Source organism: Apus apus, chromosome 3, assembly GCF_020740795.1.
Source record: "Apus apus isolate bApuApu2 chromosome 3, bApuApu2.pri.cur, whole genome shotgun sequence".
NCBI classification, from domain to species: domain Eukaryota; kingdom Metazoa; phylum Chordata; class Aves; order Apodiformes; family Apodidae; genus Apus; species Apus apus.
In genome coordinates, this window is record NC_067284.1 from 99,587,619 (window position 1) to 99,599,580 (window position 11,962).

The following is an 11,962-nucleotide window of genomic DNA, read 5'->3' on the forward strand; positions in this document are numbered from 1 at the left end:
AATTTATGCCAGTTTACACTACCTTGATGGATAAGCCCAGCAGAATATATTAACAAATGGTACTTGTACAGGTTTTTCATGCCATCTGCTATAATTTAATATGTAATTACGCTTTCAGTGCAGAATACTAAAGGATGGTTTAAAAACCTATAGAATGTATCTCAGAATTACAGTAATTTTTGTTGATCCCAATTATGTCTCATAAAGCTCTGTTGATTTTTTTTTTTCCTTAATGTGTAAGCCATTTTCATTCAGAAGTGATTGATTGTGGTTTGAAGACTTCATAAGCAGAAGGGCTCATATCACAATCAGCCATACTTATCCCACTGCTGCAATATGTATTCCTCATATCGGGCAGAAATAAAGCAGGATGTTTACTATATGAAGACTCATTACATGTAAAGGTACAAAACTCAGTTTCGTATTTTGTGGTAAGCACAGAGCAGCCAGCTTTCTTGCAGGACTAGGATCTGATTTTGAATCAGCCTGTGCTGTTTTAGAGTTTGCCTTAGAGCCTGTGCAAAGTCTGTGATTTTAAAATGGTATAAAATATGAACGATTTTTTTTTTGTTTGAAATCGTAAATACAAGTTTATGAGGTTTAAACAACAGGAAAAATGTGCTCTATCCTCATTAGAAACTGAATTATTTCTAGTTCCCCTTATAGCTTCTTGATACTGGTTTTAAATGTTCTTGCTGTCATTTTTGTCAACGTTTTTGTTTTCCTTGTATTTATCAAAGTATTGGAAAATAAGGACCTGAGCCTTTCCAAAATTACTAGCTTATGCAAAGAGTCAGGAGATTAAAAAACTTTAAGGGCAGGTTAGGTGAGGCTCTGAGCAATCTGATCCAGTGGGAGGTGTCCCTGCCCATGCATTGGGGGTTGGAACTAAGTCACTTCCAACCCAAACCATTCTATGATTCTGTGATGATTCTATGTGTGATAGTTTCCAAGATAGGGAACAAGTTTTTTAGGCTTTTTAGCTTTAACTCGAACAAATTATTGTGGACATTTTCTAGTATTTGGAGCTGAAGTAAATTTTGACCCTCATTGTTTATCTCCAAAGAAAGAAAATAAACCACTGCATCATAGTGTGTTGTTGCCAGTTGCATAAAGATATTCTGGAACCTCAGGTATGCATTGGGTAAACAAATCTATTCCACAGTGCAATAATAATTTAGAAACGTAGTTGATTGATACAAAAATAAACAGTAATAGACATGCTACATTAAGATACGGGGTTATAACGTGATCAAGAGTGAAGAAATGTTTTTAACAAAATATTAGAGGAAATCAGAACAGGAAAAGTTTGTGGTTTTTTCCATTGTTCTGTGTTATTTTTTAATGCATTCTCAACAAAAATATAGCAGAAATGTTACTGAAAGTGTAGTTCTGTGTGTGTTTGCTATGGATATAGTCATAGCCTTTTAGTACAGACACTTGTTTTCACGTCTAAGCTAAAAACAAAGCCATGAGAAGTTTCTTTTAGATTCCTAGCCAAGACACATTAGCATTAAACTCATACCATTTTATACCAGTAGAGGATCTTAGCTGGTTTATAGTATTCTCCTGTTTCATTATCTTTCATTGTTAAAGTGTCTTTCCAAGCAGTATTTTTAGTGAAACAAAATATATACATTGATACAGAACAGGCCTTAGGAAGTAATTAGACAAAGCCAAGTTTCAGAACAAAGGGGTGAAAGGTAGCAAAGAATGCATTTAGCCTGGAAATTAGAAGACAATTCCCATCAGAAAGGAAACCCATTCTGGAACAGTTTTTCAGTGGGTATAGTGAGAACAGCAGCAACAAAATCCCTGATTTATGAAGTTGAGAATACGATGTGGTCCTTTCAGTCACAGGGTCTTGAGAACTGAGAAGGTCTTTTCCACTCCAGTGTTCCTAGAAATAAGGTGTGTATTTGTAGAGAAAACAGCTGACTGTAAATGGCCATGGAAACTTGCTGAGAGAAAGACAATTCAAAGATTTAATCCTATCTCTATCTCTTAACCTCTCCCTTCCCATGGCTTTACCAACCCCTTCCTCTTAGCAAGACAAGATTAGTACAACCTTCAGGCACCCATGTGTCTTGATATCCAGATTTAAAACCACAGATTGGGCCATGGGATTGTGTTACGTGCACCACAACAATAGAGATCTCGTTATAGGAGTTTTCTCTAATTAAAGGGAACTGAAGACTTTGCTTCTAGCAATCACATTCTGAGCACCAACTGGTAGAAAGAGCAGATCCCGAAGAGCTGCCTATAATGGCCATCCTGTCACCCCAAGATGACTCTGCTACTTGCTCTGGATTCCCCGATCCCTCCATGACTGTTGGTAACATCATTGGGACCCAGATTTGGATTCTTACCTACCACCTTTCCTTTTTCATCTTTTAAAGTACAAACTCTGCAGCATTATGATTAAACCACGTGTTGAGCTAACTTTTTGGGTTTGAAAGGTACTGGAAGAGACATCCTCAGGTATGATGCAGAATAATCTCTTGCCTCATAATGAGATAATACTGTAAAACCTTGATCTGGATATTCATTTCCTCCTCTGGCCCATTCCACGGTGGCTGCAAGACAGAAAAAAGATGGAGTCTGTCTTAATAATGTCTTTTTTTTTCCCCATCTGCATTCTAGCAGATTTGAGCAGGCCTAAAGGTCATTCTGCATGTAGCCACAGTAGCTTTTTTAAAATCTTTGAATGCTAATCCAGCTCTGAACTGCTTTGCATTTGCATATTTGCTTAATCAGAAATGTGTAAGATCAGCATAGAAGCTTCATTATGATATTCATGGCTGAAATTGCTATCTTCACTTCTCTTACAGCGTACAGCCAAGCTTTGCACAGGTTGCAGACCTCCCTCATGCCCCTGCTGGGAGTGGCAACAGGGATAAAAATGTTCAGAAATAACTGGGGATGCTGGAAGTCTCCAGCAAGTAGCAGGGCAGAGGGAGTTTGTATTATGCAACCATGACTTTTGGCTGTGCTTATTTTAGCTACCGAGAAAATCAAACTCTGAGAATGCAGAAGGACAAAGCTGCAAAGATAAAGCAGCTAAGATATGCAGATGCCTGGGAGCAATATTGTTTTGAAGAAACTGTAATTGTTAGACAGCAATGGTGGAAGAATGGAGTGCCTCTGGGGCTGGGTTCAGATTTATTCCCTGGCATATTCCTTCCGAGGAGGCAGTCTTCTTCAGAGATCTTCAGCGCCACCTCATAACTGACTGACTCCCACTCATGTAGCTGTGCTGTCGAGCTGTGTCTCTGGCCAGGCCAGCTTGTTTGGAACAGCATCCTCTGCACATCTTTCCCTTCAGTATGTTGTTGGGTCTTCAGGAAGGGATAATGTCCTTAGTTCAGTCATCTTTCACATTTACCTGCTGCCTTTCTAAAGATTACTGGGCTCATCATTTAATCCATGTTCTTCACCCATAGCAGACATCCATTTGTCTTTTCCTCTGCTGTTTCTACCCGTTTCTTCTACCAGCCACAGGTACAAAACCTAACTGGATAATTAATTTATAAAACACAAGAGAATTTAGAGATGGGGAAGAGAAAATGCTAGCAGATATATTAAAGGAAACAGGTATATGCCTATTTTAGAAAGCTTAAAACTTATGGATGTCAGGAAGCAGTTGGTTTGCCATACATGCCATACAAATGTTTGACCTTTTGTACCTCTGCCTACCATGTGAGCGGCACGCACCCTTTATAGCCATTTGACTGACAGGAAGCAAAACGGCATTGTGTGATACTTCCCTTACTTGTTTTACTTTTAAGCACACACATTGACCTCTATCATGTGATGCAAAACAGTGGAAAAAACTTTTCAGTCCAAGTAGTATCAGACGCCCATCCCATGCTTATATTTTTCCCTACCATGTGAATAGACAACCCCCTTTTTTTTTTTTTTTTTTTTTTCCTACAACTTGGAGTGATAGTAAATATAGTTAAGTCTTTAAGCTTTTTATTTCAGAATGGACTCCAGGGATTCCAGCCACTGCCCATTAGGAATAACTGCAAAGGCAGTTGTGGGAATGTTTGAATAGTGTTTCCTCAAAGTAGGGAACCGTCAATAGGAGCTTTCTATTAAAATTTTAAGAGGATGTTAACAGACACTGTCAAGGCAATATAAGAAAACTCATAGTTCTGAGAGTACAAAGCCTATTAGAGTTGAGAGGAATTACAAAATATACATGTACAAAAACTGAACATCTGGTGAGGATAAGAAGGCTTTTTAAATGGAATGTGGAATAATACTAACAGATGGCCAGCCGGACAATTAAAGAAAAAAGTAAAAGTCAATTCCAAACATTGTCTTACAAGATGAGATTGTAGTGTTCATAATATTTTGGTCAGATTTATTTTTCAAGATTTTCTAAAGCTTAAGATATCTTTCCCATTGTCATGCATTTCCTCTTCCCTTGCCATTTACCCTTATACCAAACTTTGTGCCTTTCAGTGAGATTTCATTGACTGCAGAAGTTTCAGTAAAAAGGGATTAAAGCCTGCAGAATTTAGCTCAATGTGAAAGTAACCATGCAGAGCCATAATGGCTTTTACTGTTCATTAAGGTAATGATTTTTACAATCAAAGTCTCTGGATCTGTCTTCACTGAGATGCTGGTTTGCTTGCCCAAAAATAGTTCCCATCCCCTCACTATCTTGTGCACTGTGCCAGCACTAGATCAGGGAACTGTAATGCACTAGATCAGGGAACCAGAGCAGCTGGGAAATAATCCTTTTGGGAGGAATTATCTTTCAGCTTGAATCTGGTCCTGATGGCACTGTCACTCAGCTGCACAACTGATGCTGCTAGCTCAGCTGAGGAGATGGCAATGGATGTGGCTGCAGTAAGAGGAGGCTTATGGACCACTTTTTCCTGCAGCAGTATCCCCTTAAATTAATGTCCAGTTAAAGCCTCAAGTGAAGTTAGCAGGAGTTTTGATAGAAATAAGCAAGTTGTTCAGGATTGGCACATCACTAGAGACAGGTCACAAGTAGAAATAATACATCTGCATTCTAACCACCCAAACCATATAATTTGTGAGAGTCTAAACTTGGAAACAATCTGTTTGCTTCATAACTTCAGAAGTGACACATAATAGGGAAAAAAAGCCAACATAATTCTTAAGAAATTTTGCCCGTTAAGAAATTTTGCCCTTGAAAATATTTGGGCTGAAGCTTTTGCAGTTTATGTGAGTTTTGCCATTATTGAACTCAGACTGGTTTTATCACTTAGCCTTGAATTTGAGCAGCCAAATACTAACTGTGAATATTACCTCCTCACTCGCTGAGCACTGCCTTCCTGACCTGTAAGTACGGGCAAGTTCTCCACGTCTGAGTAATGAGGCAAATTGCATGAGTTTTTTTTCATACAACAGGGTCTAGATTTATGAACCTTTAGCTTTTGATATAATTGTTACTTTATCATGACGAATTAACACAGAAAAGGTTTAGAAAAAGCATAATTTTTTCCCCTTAGTTTCTTTGACTGTAAAGAATTACTTACCATTTAATTCAGGTTTATTTTGTGATCAAAAAGACAAGATGAAACATTGCAAAAAAACCTGCATACATCCATTATTAAGTAAGCAAGTAGATAAAAAATGAAATTCCACTGTTAAGTAAAATTTGTTGATAGTTGGCTTTAGATGAAAAACGCTCTGGTTTCACTTGCAGAAGATGGTCCTTAGATTTTTTCAGAGGGAATGTGGGCTTCTCTATTAAACAAGTGTGGATGATACTGAATTAAGCTGCTTGTGTAATAAAGGATTTTTCAAGAATATATATTTAGTTTAGTGGTAACAGGGTTTAAAACAGCTAAGGATCTGGCAACTCACAAAACGTTCTGTCTGTCTAGAGCTCAGCAAGGAAGACAGTTCTGAAATAGAAATCTTTTGATCTTAAAATGACAAGATCTGAATAGTAAAACCCCCTCTCACAAGAAACACAGGCTGTAATTATGGCACATCTATTATTTAAAATGTTCTTGAAAATTCACATAAAAGGTGTTCAAAACAAAGCATTAGGTCAGGAAGTGGTCTGTAATACTGGGAATATTTTAAAAATAATTTTCTGCCTTCTTTACTAGAGCTAATATTTGCTTGCAGTAATTGCTATGCAATATATAAAATGTTTGGTTCAAATGAGTTGAAACATAGTTGAAACCTTGTAAACATAGATTCTAATTTATTCTATTTGGTTTTAACGATGACTTAGCACATACATGTGCAAGGTGTATGATGAGGCTCAGGTCTGTCCTGTACAGTCTCTTCTCTGGACAGCTGAGCTGCATTTGTGCCTGATAGCAAGCGAATCTGGCAGAGTCACTGTTAACATGTTAGCCACAGCTATTACAAACAAAATTCTGCAATGTAAGTGTCTCACAGCAGACATCAAATAACCTAGGAAAACAAGTGAGCTGGAGAATAGTCATATTTGATAATTAATGTGTGATGGTTTCCAACCAAAATCAATTTAATGATGGAGTAAAACATATGGAATAATGCTTAAGCTTACATCAAAGGCAAATATTGAATAGATTAGGATACTCTACTCTTTCTGGAGTACTTTATGTTCTATTAAGATGTGATGTTCTGAATATCTGCCTGGGCTTCTCTGAGAAATAGTGTTATGGCTCACAAACTTGTTCCCCAGTGTCCTCCTGTCTAGCATTCTTCCAATTCAGCTATCATTTTTTGTTCAGATGAAGCATTAACACTCATTATCTGTCAGTGAAATAAAATAAAATAAAACAAAACTGAAAAGACCCAACAACACTTTTTTTTTTTTAGATGAAACATCTTTCCTGGGTGACATTTCTGATATCAGTAGGAAAAGCCTTCAAAGAAAATGGGTATCGAGCCTGAAACATTACATAATGCTGAGTTGAAAGACAAAGTGTTTTCTGGAATTTTAATATTTTTTTAAGCAGCTGCCTTTAAGTGAACACAGCCATCACTGTTATAAAATATTCAAAGCCTCATACATATCAAACACAGGCACAGCTACTGGGGCAAACAATCTCCTATATCTGTTAAACACTTGGAATTTTTCCTGAGCCCACTCTAGGTCCTTACAGTGCCTCTAGTTTTAATTTATTTTTATCCAGTATCTATTTGTTCTATTTTTTAGGGTAATTTTCAACTTTCCAGGACCTTGCTAGCTTTGTAGGGGAGTGGGTCAGCATGCAGTCATGAGAGATTAAAAGACTTCTCTGTGCTAGGTCATTAGCCATTCCACTGGCTGTACCATAGCTCATTTTCCCATTCCTAATTGATTACTTCATTGATCAGGCATTATGGAGATGACTTAGTAACCTAAGCCTTAGCTTTGAAACACAGTAGAGACTGCAATTACCTGAAAGTCTTCAAGGGTGCCTTCAATTTTTAGACAGTTGGAGGCTCAAGTTAATCAAAGATTCTGGCTAATGGAAAGGAGGGAGACAAGGTGTTTCAGCGGGGTCCCCTAAGGCCAGTATTTTCAAGAGAGATCTGGAGAGAGGAGAGCTACGTGCCTATAAAATTGTTTGTGCAGAAGTCTTGAGGGGTACCAGTGAATGTTAAGAGGAGGTACAGAAACTCCTGTCCTGAAGATAGGATGACGTAACTGAGAGAACAAAACACCTGCTGAGCCATCCCCAGCATTAGGGGTTATTGGACCCAGGAGTTTGAAATGGTTCACAAAAGGCTGTCCTGCCCCGTCATCAGATTCTTTCCTCTGGCTGCCACCATATCTGTGAACATGTACTGTCTGCCTTGCAGGGTCCTGAAAGGTAGAGGGGCCTTGGGATGTTTGGTAGGTGGAAAGCAGAGCAGACCCGAGGTCTGAGATGGGCACAGGGTTGGAGCAGCCTGCCCAGTCTCCCACATTTATCTGTGTGAGCTGAGGATTCAGTTGTCACACTATGCATGCTCGCGTGTGCAGAAACTTCTGCAATCCTGTGTTTTCCTCTTGGAATCCTTCACAGGGCAACAGCTTCCAGGATTGCAGTCTCAAACTGACCACATGTAGGGTCCAGGACTGAGGTAACATGCTGACAGGCTGCCCTTGTAGTTCCATGAGTCCCTTAAAGATGCCTCTCTTTCCAGTTTAGATAAACATGCTATTAAAACATCGCTATTTCCTGTGGTATTATAGATCCTGCCAAATAATGTGTTCTTCTGTATTTGCTAGTTATTGCCCCACTGCCTTTTAAGACACATCATACTATGGGTCATCATCTGCTCTGAAGATTGGTTTTCAGCGGTGTGCACATTGTGGTATAGAGGATAAGGTATTTCCCTTTGAAGGCAGTTTATAAATCTTACTGGGCTTCTTCATGATGAAAGGCACTATAGATATATAAGAGATCAAAGATGTATAAAGATCAGTGGTATTTGTTTGCATGAGGTTTCTCTTTGTGTTCCTTCTGAGGATTTTGAGCTTCAAAGTTTCAGCTTTAAAGAAACTCAGAAACCAAAAAATCCTAGCAAAACCCACCATGTTACAGCTGGTTTGAGGTCAGGCCAGCCAAGGGCCACAGGATGCTGACACAGATGTAAAAAACTCTTCTCCAACATTCTTGTATCTGCCAGCAAAATTTGATCTTTCTTAATGACAGCAGTAAGTTTTGGAGAGGAAGGATGCTCCTTAACATTGAAGAAGGAAAAACAGCTTAATTCAAAATGTGTTTCTGTCATGATTCTGTCTGCAAAATTCTTATAATTTGTGAGTATACAGTAGCAATTGTCCTAAAAAATCAGATTAATTTATTATACATGTTGTGGTATATTTTTAAGGAGCCCTTTATTTTTTACTTAAATGTTTAAATATTGAGAATTTCAATGTATGTTTCTGCTGCTATGTATTGGAATTGGGAATAGATATCCAGTACATTCATTGTACTGGATTGACTGCAGATAATACCAGTTTTGACTGCATTGTACTTCAGATTAGTGTTTAGCATTAAGTAAGTCATCCCTGGTATGTGAGCTTTTCTTTTTTCAACAGGATCACTGCAGTACATTTTCATGACTTCAGAGTACGTTCTCATAAATGACCTCACAATAAACCTGTTAACCATAAAAATAGCGTCCTAAGTTAGAGACACACTGTGGTCACACAGAACATCCAGATGCATTACATAATGTTGTAGGCCAAAAAAAAAAAAAAAAAAAGGCAAGGGACCCTGTGTGATCAATCCAAAAATCCTCCGCATTTAAAAGGCTCCAAAAGTGTTGGTCAGTATTGTCTGTCTGTCCATCTTCAGTGAAGTTTTACTGTGAGCATCTAAAATCCACACATTTAAAACCACGTCTTTTGTCTTTCTTTTTTTTTCTTTTAATTCCATTTAAAGAAAAAATAATCTAAATGAAAGGGGAAGGAAAAGTAACAAGCAAACTGTTACAGACCTTCGTGGGTCTCTGTGGAACAACAGCATATAAAAGCAATGAGCCAGACTCAGATACATGAGTGAATCCCAGACTTTCTGCAAATCATCCACACAGTACTTTTGAGATAAGTCATACCAAGTAATAAATAAGCCATGTGGCTAAGCAGAGTAGAGAACAATAACCTGTCCAGTACATTTTATCAATATAACGTCATAGTCCAACAGCCAGGGGGAGGCTAGGAATCAGGAATTGAGTTCAATCCATTCCTGTTGCTTGCAAGAACTCCAGAGGCTTTACAGAAGAGACAAATGCAAATTAAGTCTAGTAGCACAGGATAAAAATCAGTTCAGTCTTGAGCTGGACATGTTTCTTTTTGGGGAGAATACAGGAATTGTTTCTGTTTGTGAAGAATCTAACCAACCATGAAAGTATGTTTCCATTCTGAGTTCTCTAGTTTTTGTAAGGAAAAATATATACAAAGAGCAAAGCAGAAAGCATAATATTTGCACTAGGGTCTCATGTCCCAGGAGGCTGTCTAGGGCACAGGAGGCATCCCTCTCCACTATCAGAGCTGTCTCCCTTCATGTTAATTATTATTGAACTTAGACAATTAAAAATTTCTCTTACACTTTCTGCTAACAGTCTACAAAAGCTGATTTGTTACCTTCCAGAATTTCAGGATTAATCCCAAGATATGCTTGACTAAAGTCTCTACAAGTAGATTTATTTAGATATGAAAGAAAAAATAACTTGTCTTGCTCACTTCATTCTAAGTTTCCAGTGCTCAGCACCCATGAAATGGATTGCTTATGGGGAGATAATGTCTTTTTTGTGCCTTCCAAAGTCTGTGAAAAATGTCTTCCTGGTTAATAGGTTGATTAAAACTGTATATGCTCCAGAAGACAAATATGATTATTTATCATACTTGCCCAAGATAATGACAGTAAAGAAGACAAGGTTGAAACTCTGTATGATTTCCTCTTCCACGTCCAGGGACATTCAGCACACAATAAGCGGATGGTGTGCCACATAAAGGATCACATTGACTGTTAAACATTTTTTCTTCCCATTAATTAATTTAACAATATGTCCCTGCTATTAAAGAAATAGACAAATCACAGGAAACTTCTGTCAGCTTAATTCTGATTGCTAAAATAGGCCATTTGCCCACATGGGATTGTTTTCTGGCCTATCAGGTTCAAAACGTCTAGAAATTCGGCAACCACTAGACCAGAATCTCAGACTGTTGATTCAGCTCTTCATCCTTAATTGAGTTTCAGCCATGTAACTCTCTGGAGATTTTTGAATGACAGCCTAAATATTGAAGGCTACTCTGCTCTGTGTGTATGTTAGGTGATGTGAATTTTCTAAAACATTTGAGTTCTTAGCCTGGTTTAAGTCAGCAGATGCTGTAGGTGACAGGAAACACAGTAAAAGTCCGTGACACTTTTTTGCCAGAGTGGGCAGTGGACCTTATTAGACAAATATTTCCAGTTAAACAAACTGGAAACATTATTTGCCACCCTCTACAGCAAAGACACTTACTGACCTCGGAGCTAGTGGTACTGTGGAGGCTCCAGTGCTGGGTGCAAGGATGGTGGAGCAGCCTGCCTATCACTCCCACACAGGCCTTTGCCATACTGATCTCTTTTCATGACTGGTTTCCTATTTTGCTTTTTGCTGCTAAGCAACATAGTGTTATTCTAGGCTCATGTATTATTAAGTATTAGCCTACAGGCTAATTTTAGAAACACGCGTGGCCTCCATTATTCTTTTACCTAAATGTGACCAGAAAGCTGGTGAAAAATCAATGTAAATGAAACAGAGAGGTCAGTTGAAAAGTGACTGGAAACAACTTGAAATTCACTGCAGCTATGCTGCATTACCCACTTCAAATAGCAGTTTTCTAAACATCCCCTTATTTTACTGTAACTTTTTAGACAGGAAAAGTTGATCATGAAAATTAACTTCCTCTTCCATATTATATTAATCCACTCCCTTGATGCAGCAAGACAGTAATTTTTTTAATAAAAGAAAAAGCATTTAGGAAGTCACTGGACCCACCAACTTTGCATGTGCCAGTGTCTACTCCTACTATTTAAGTCTTGAAACTTGATTTATATTTTTTATGTATATCATCTGTTGTTGTGTTTTGCCTACTTTTATTTGCTCTTTTTCAAAACTACATACACTATGGTATCTAGCTGCTATTGGTGTACTAGATACTTTCCCCCTCTGTTTTCTAATGGCTTTGTTGAGGTTTCCAGTTACTCTTTGACAGACATTTTAATGAAGAGAAAAAAATGAACCATCACAAAACCAGCAGAATGTTCACTAAGTGAAAAGAGCTTCACAGTGCAATGAAGAAAATCCAAGATGTCTCATGTTGCCAAAAGTACAGAATAAAGCTTAGAATGAGATGATCTATGAATTCTGCTCTCTTTGGAAGATGTATTATGTTCAGCCTTATACCTCAACGTGGATGTACTTCTCACTCTAGTTGCCCTGTGAGTCTATTTTAAAGATTTCTGTCTGTATATTTCACTATGTTAGGAGTTTTTGAAGACCATCATCTGGT

At 38.0% G+C, this 11,962-nt stretch overlaps 1 protein-coding gene across 1 annotated transcript in view; it reads left to right on the top strand.

Annotated features, from left to right (window-relative positions):
• Window positions 1–11,962, top strand: part of LOC127383389 (sorting nexin-9-like) — a 625,662-nt gene that overhangs the window by 373,309 nt on the left and 240,391 nt on the right. The gene's annotated exons all lie outside the window — the stretch shown is intronic.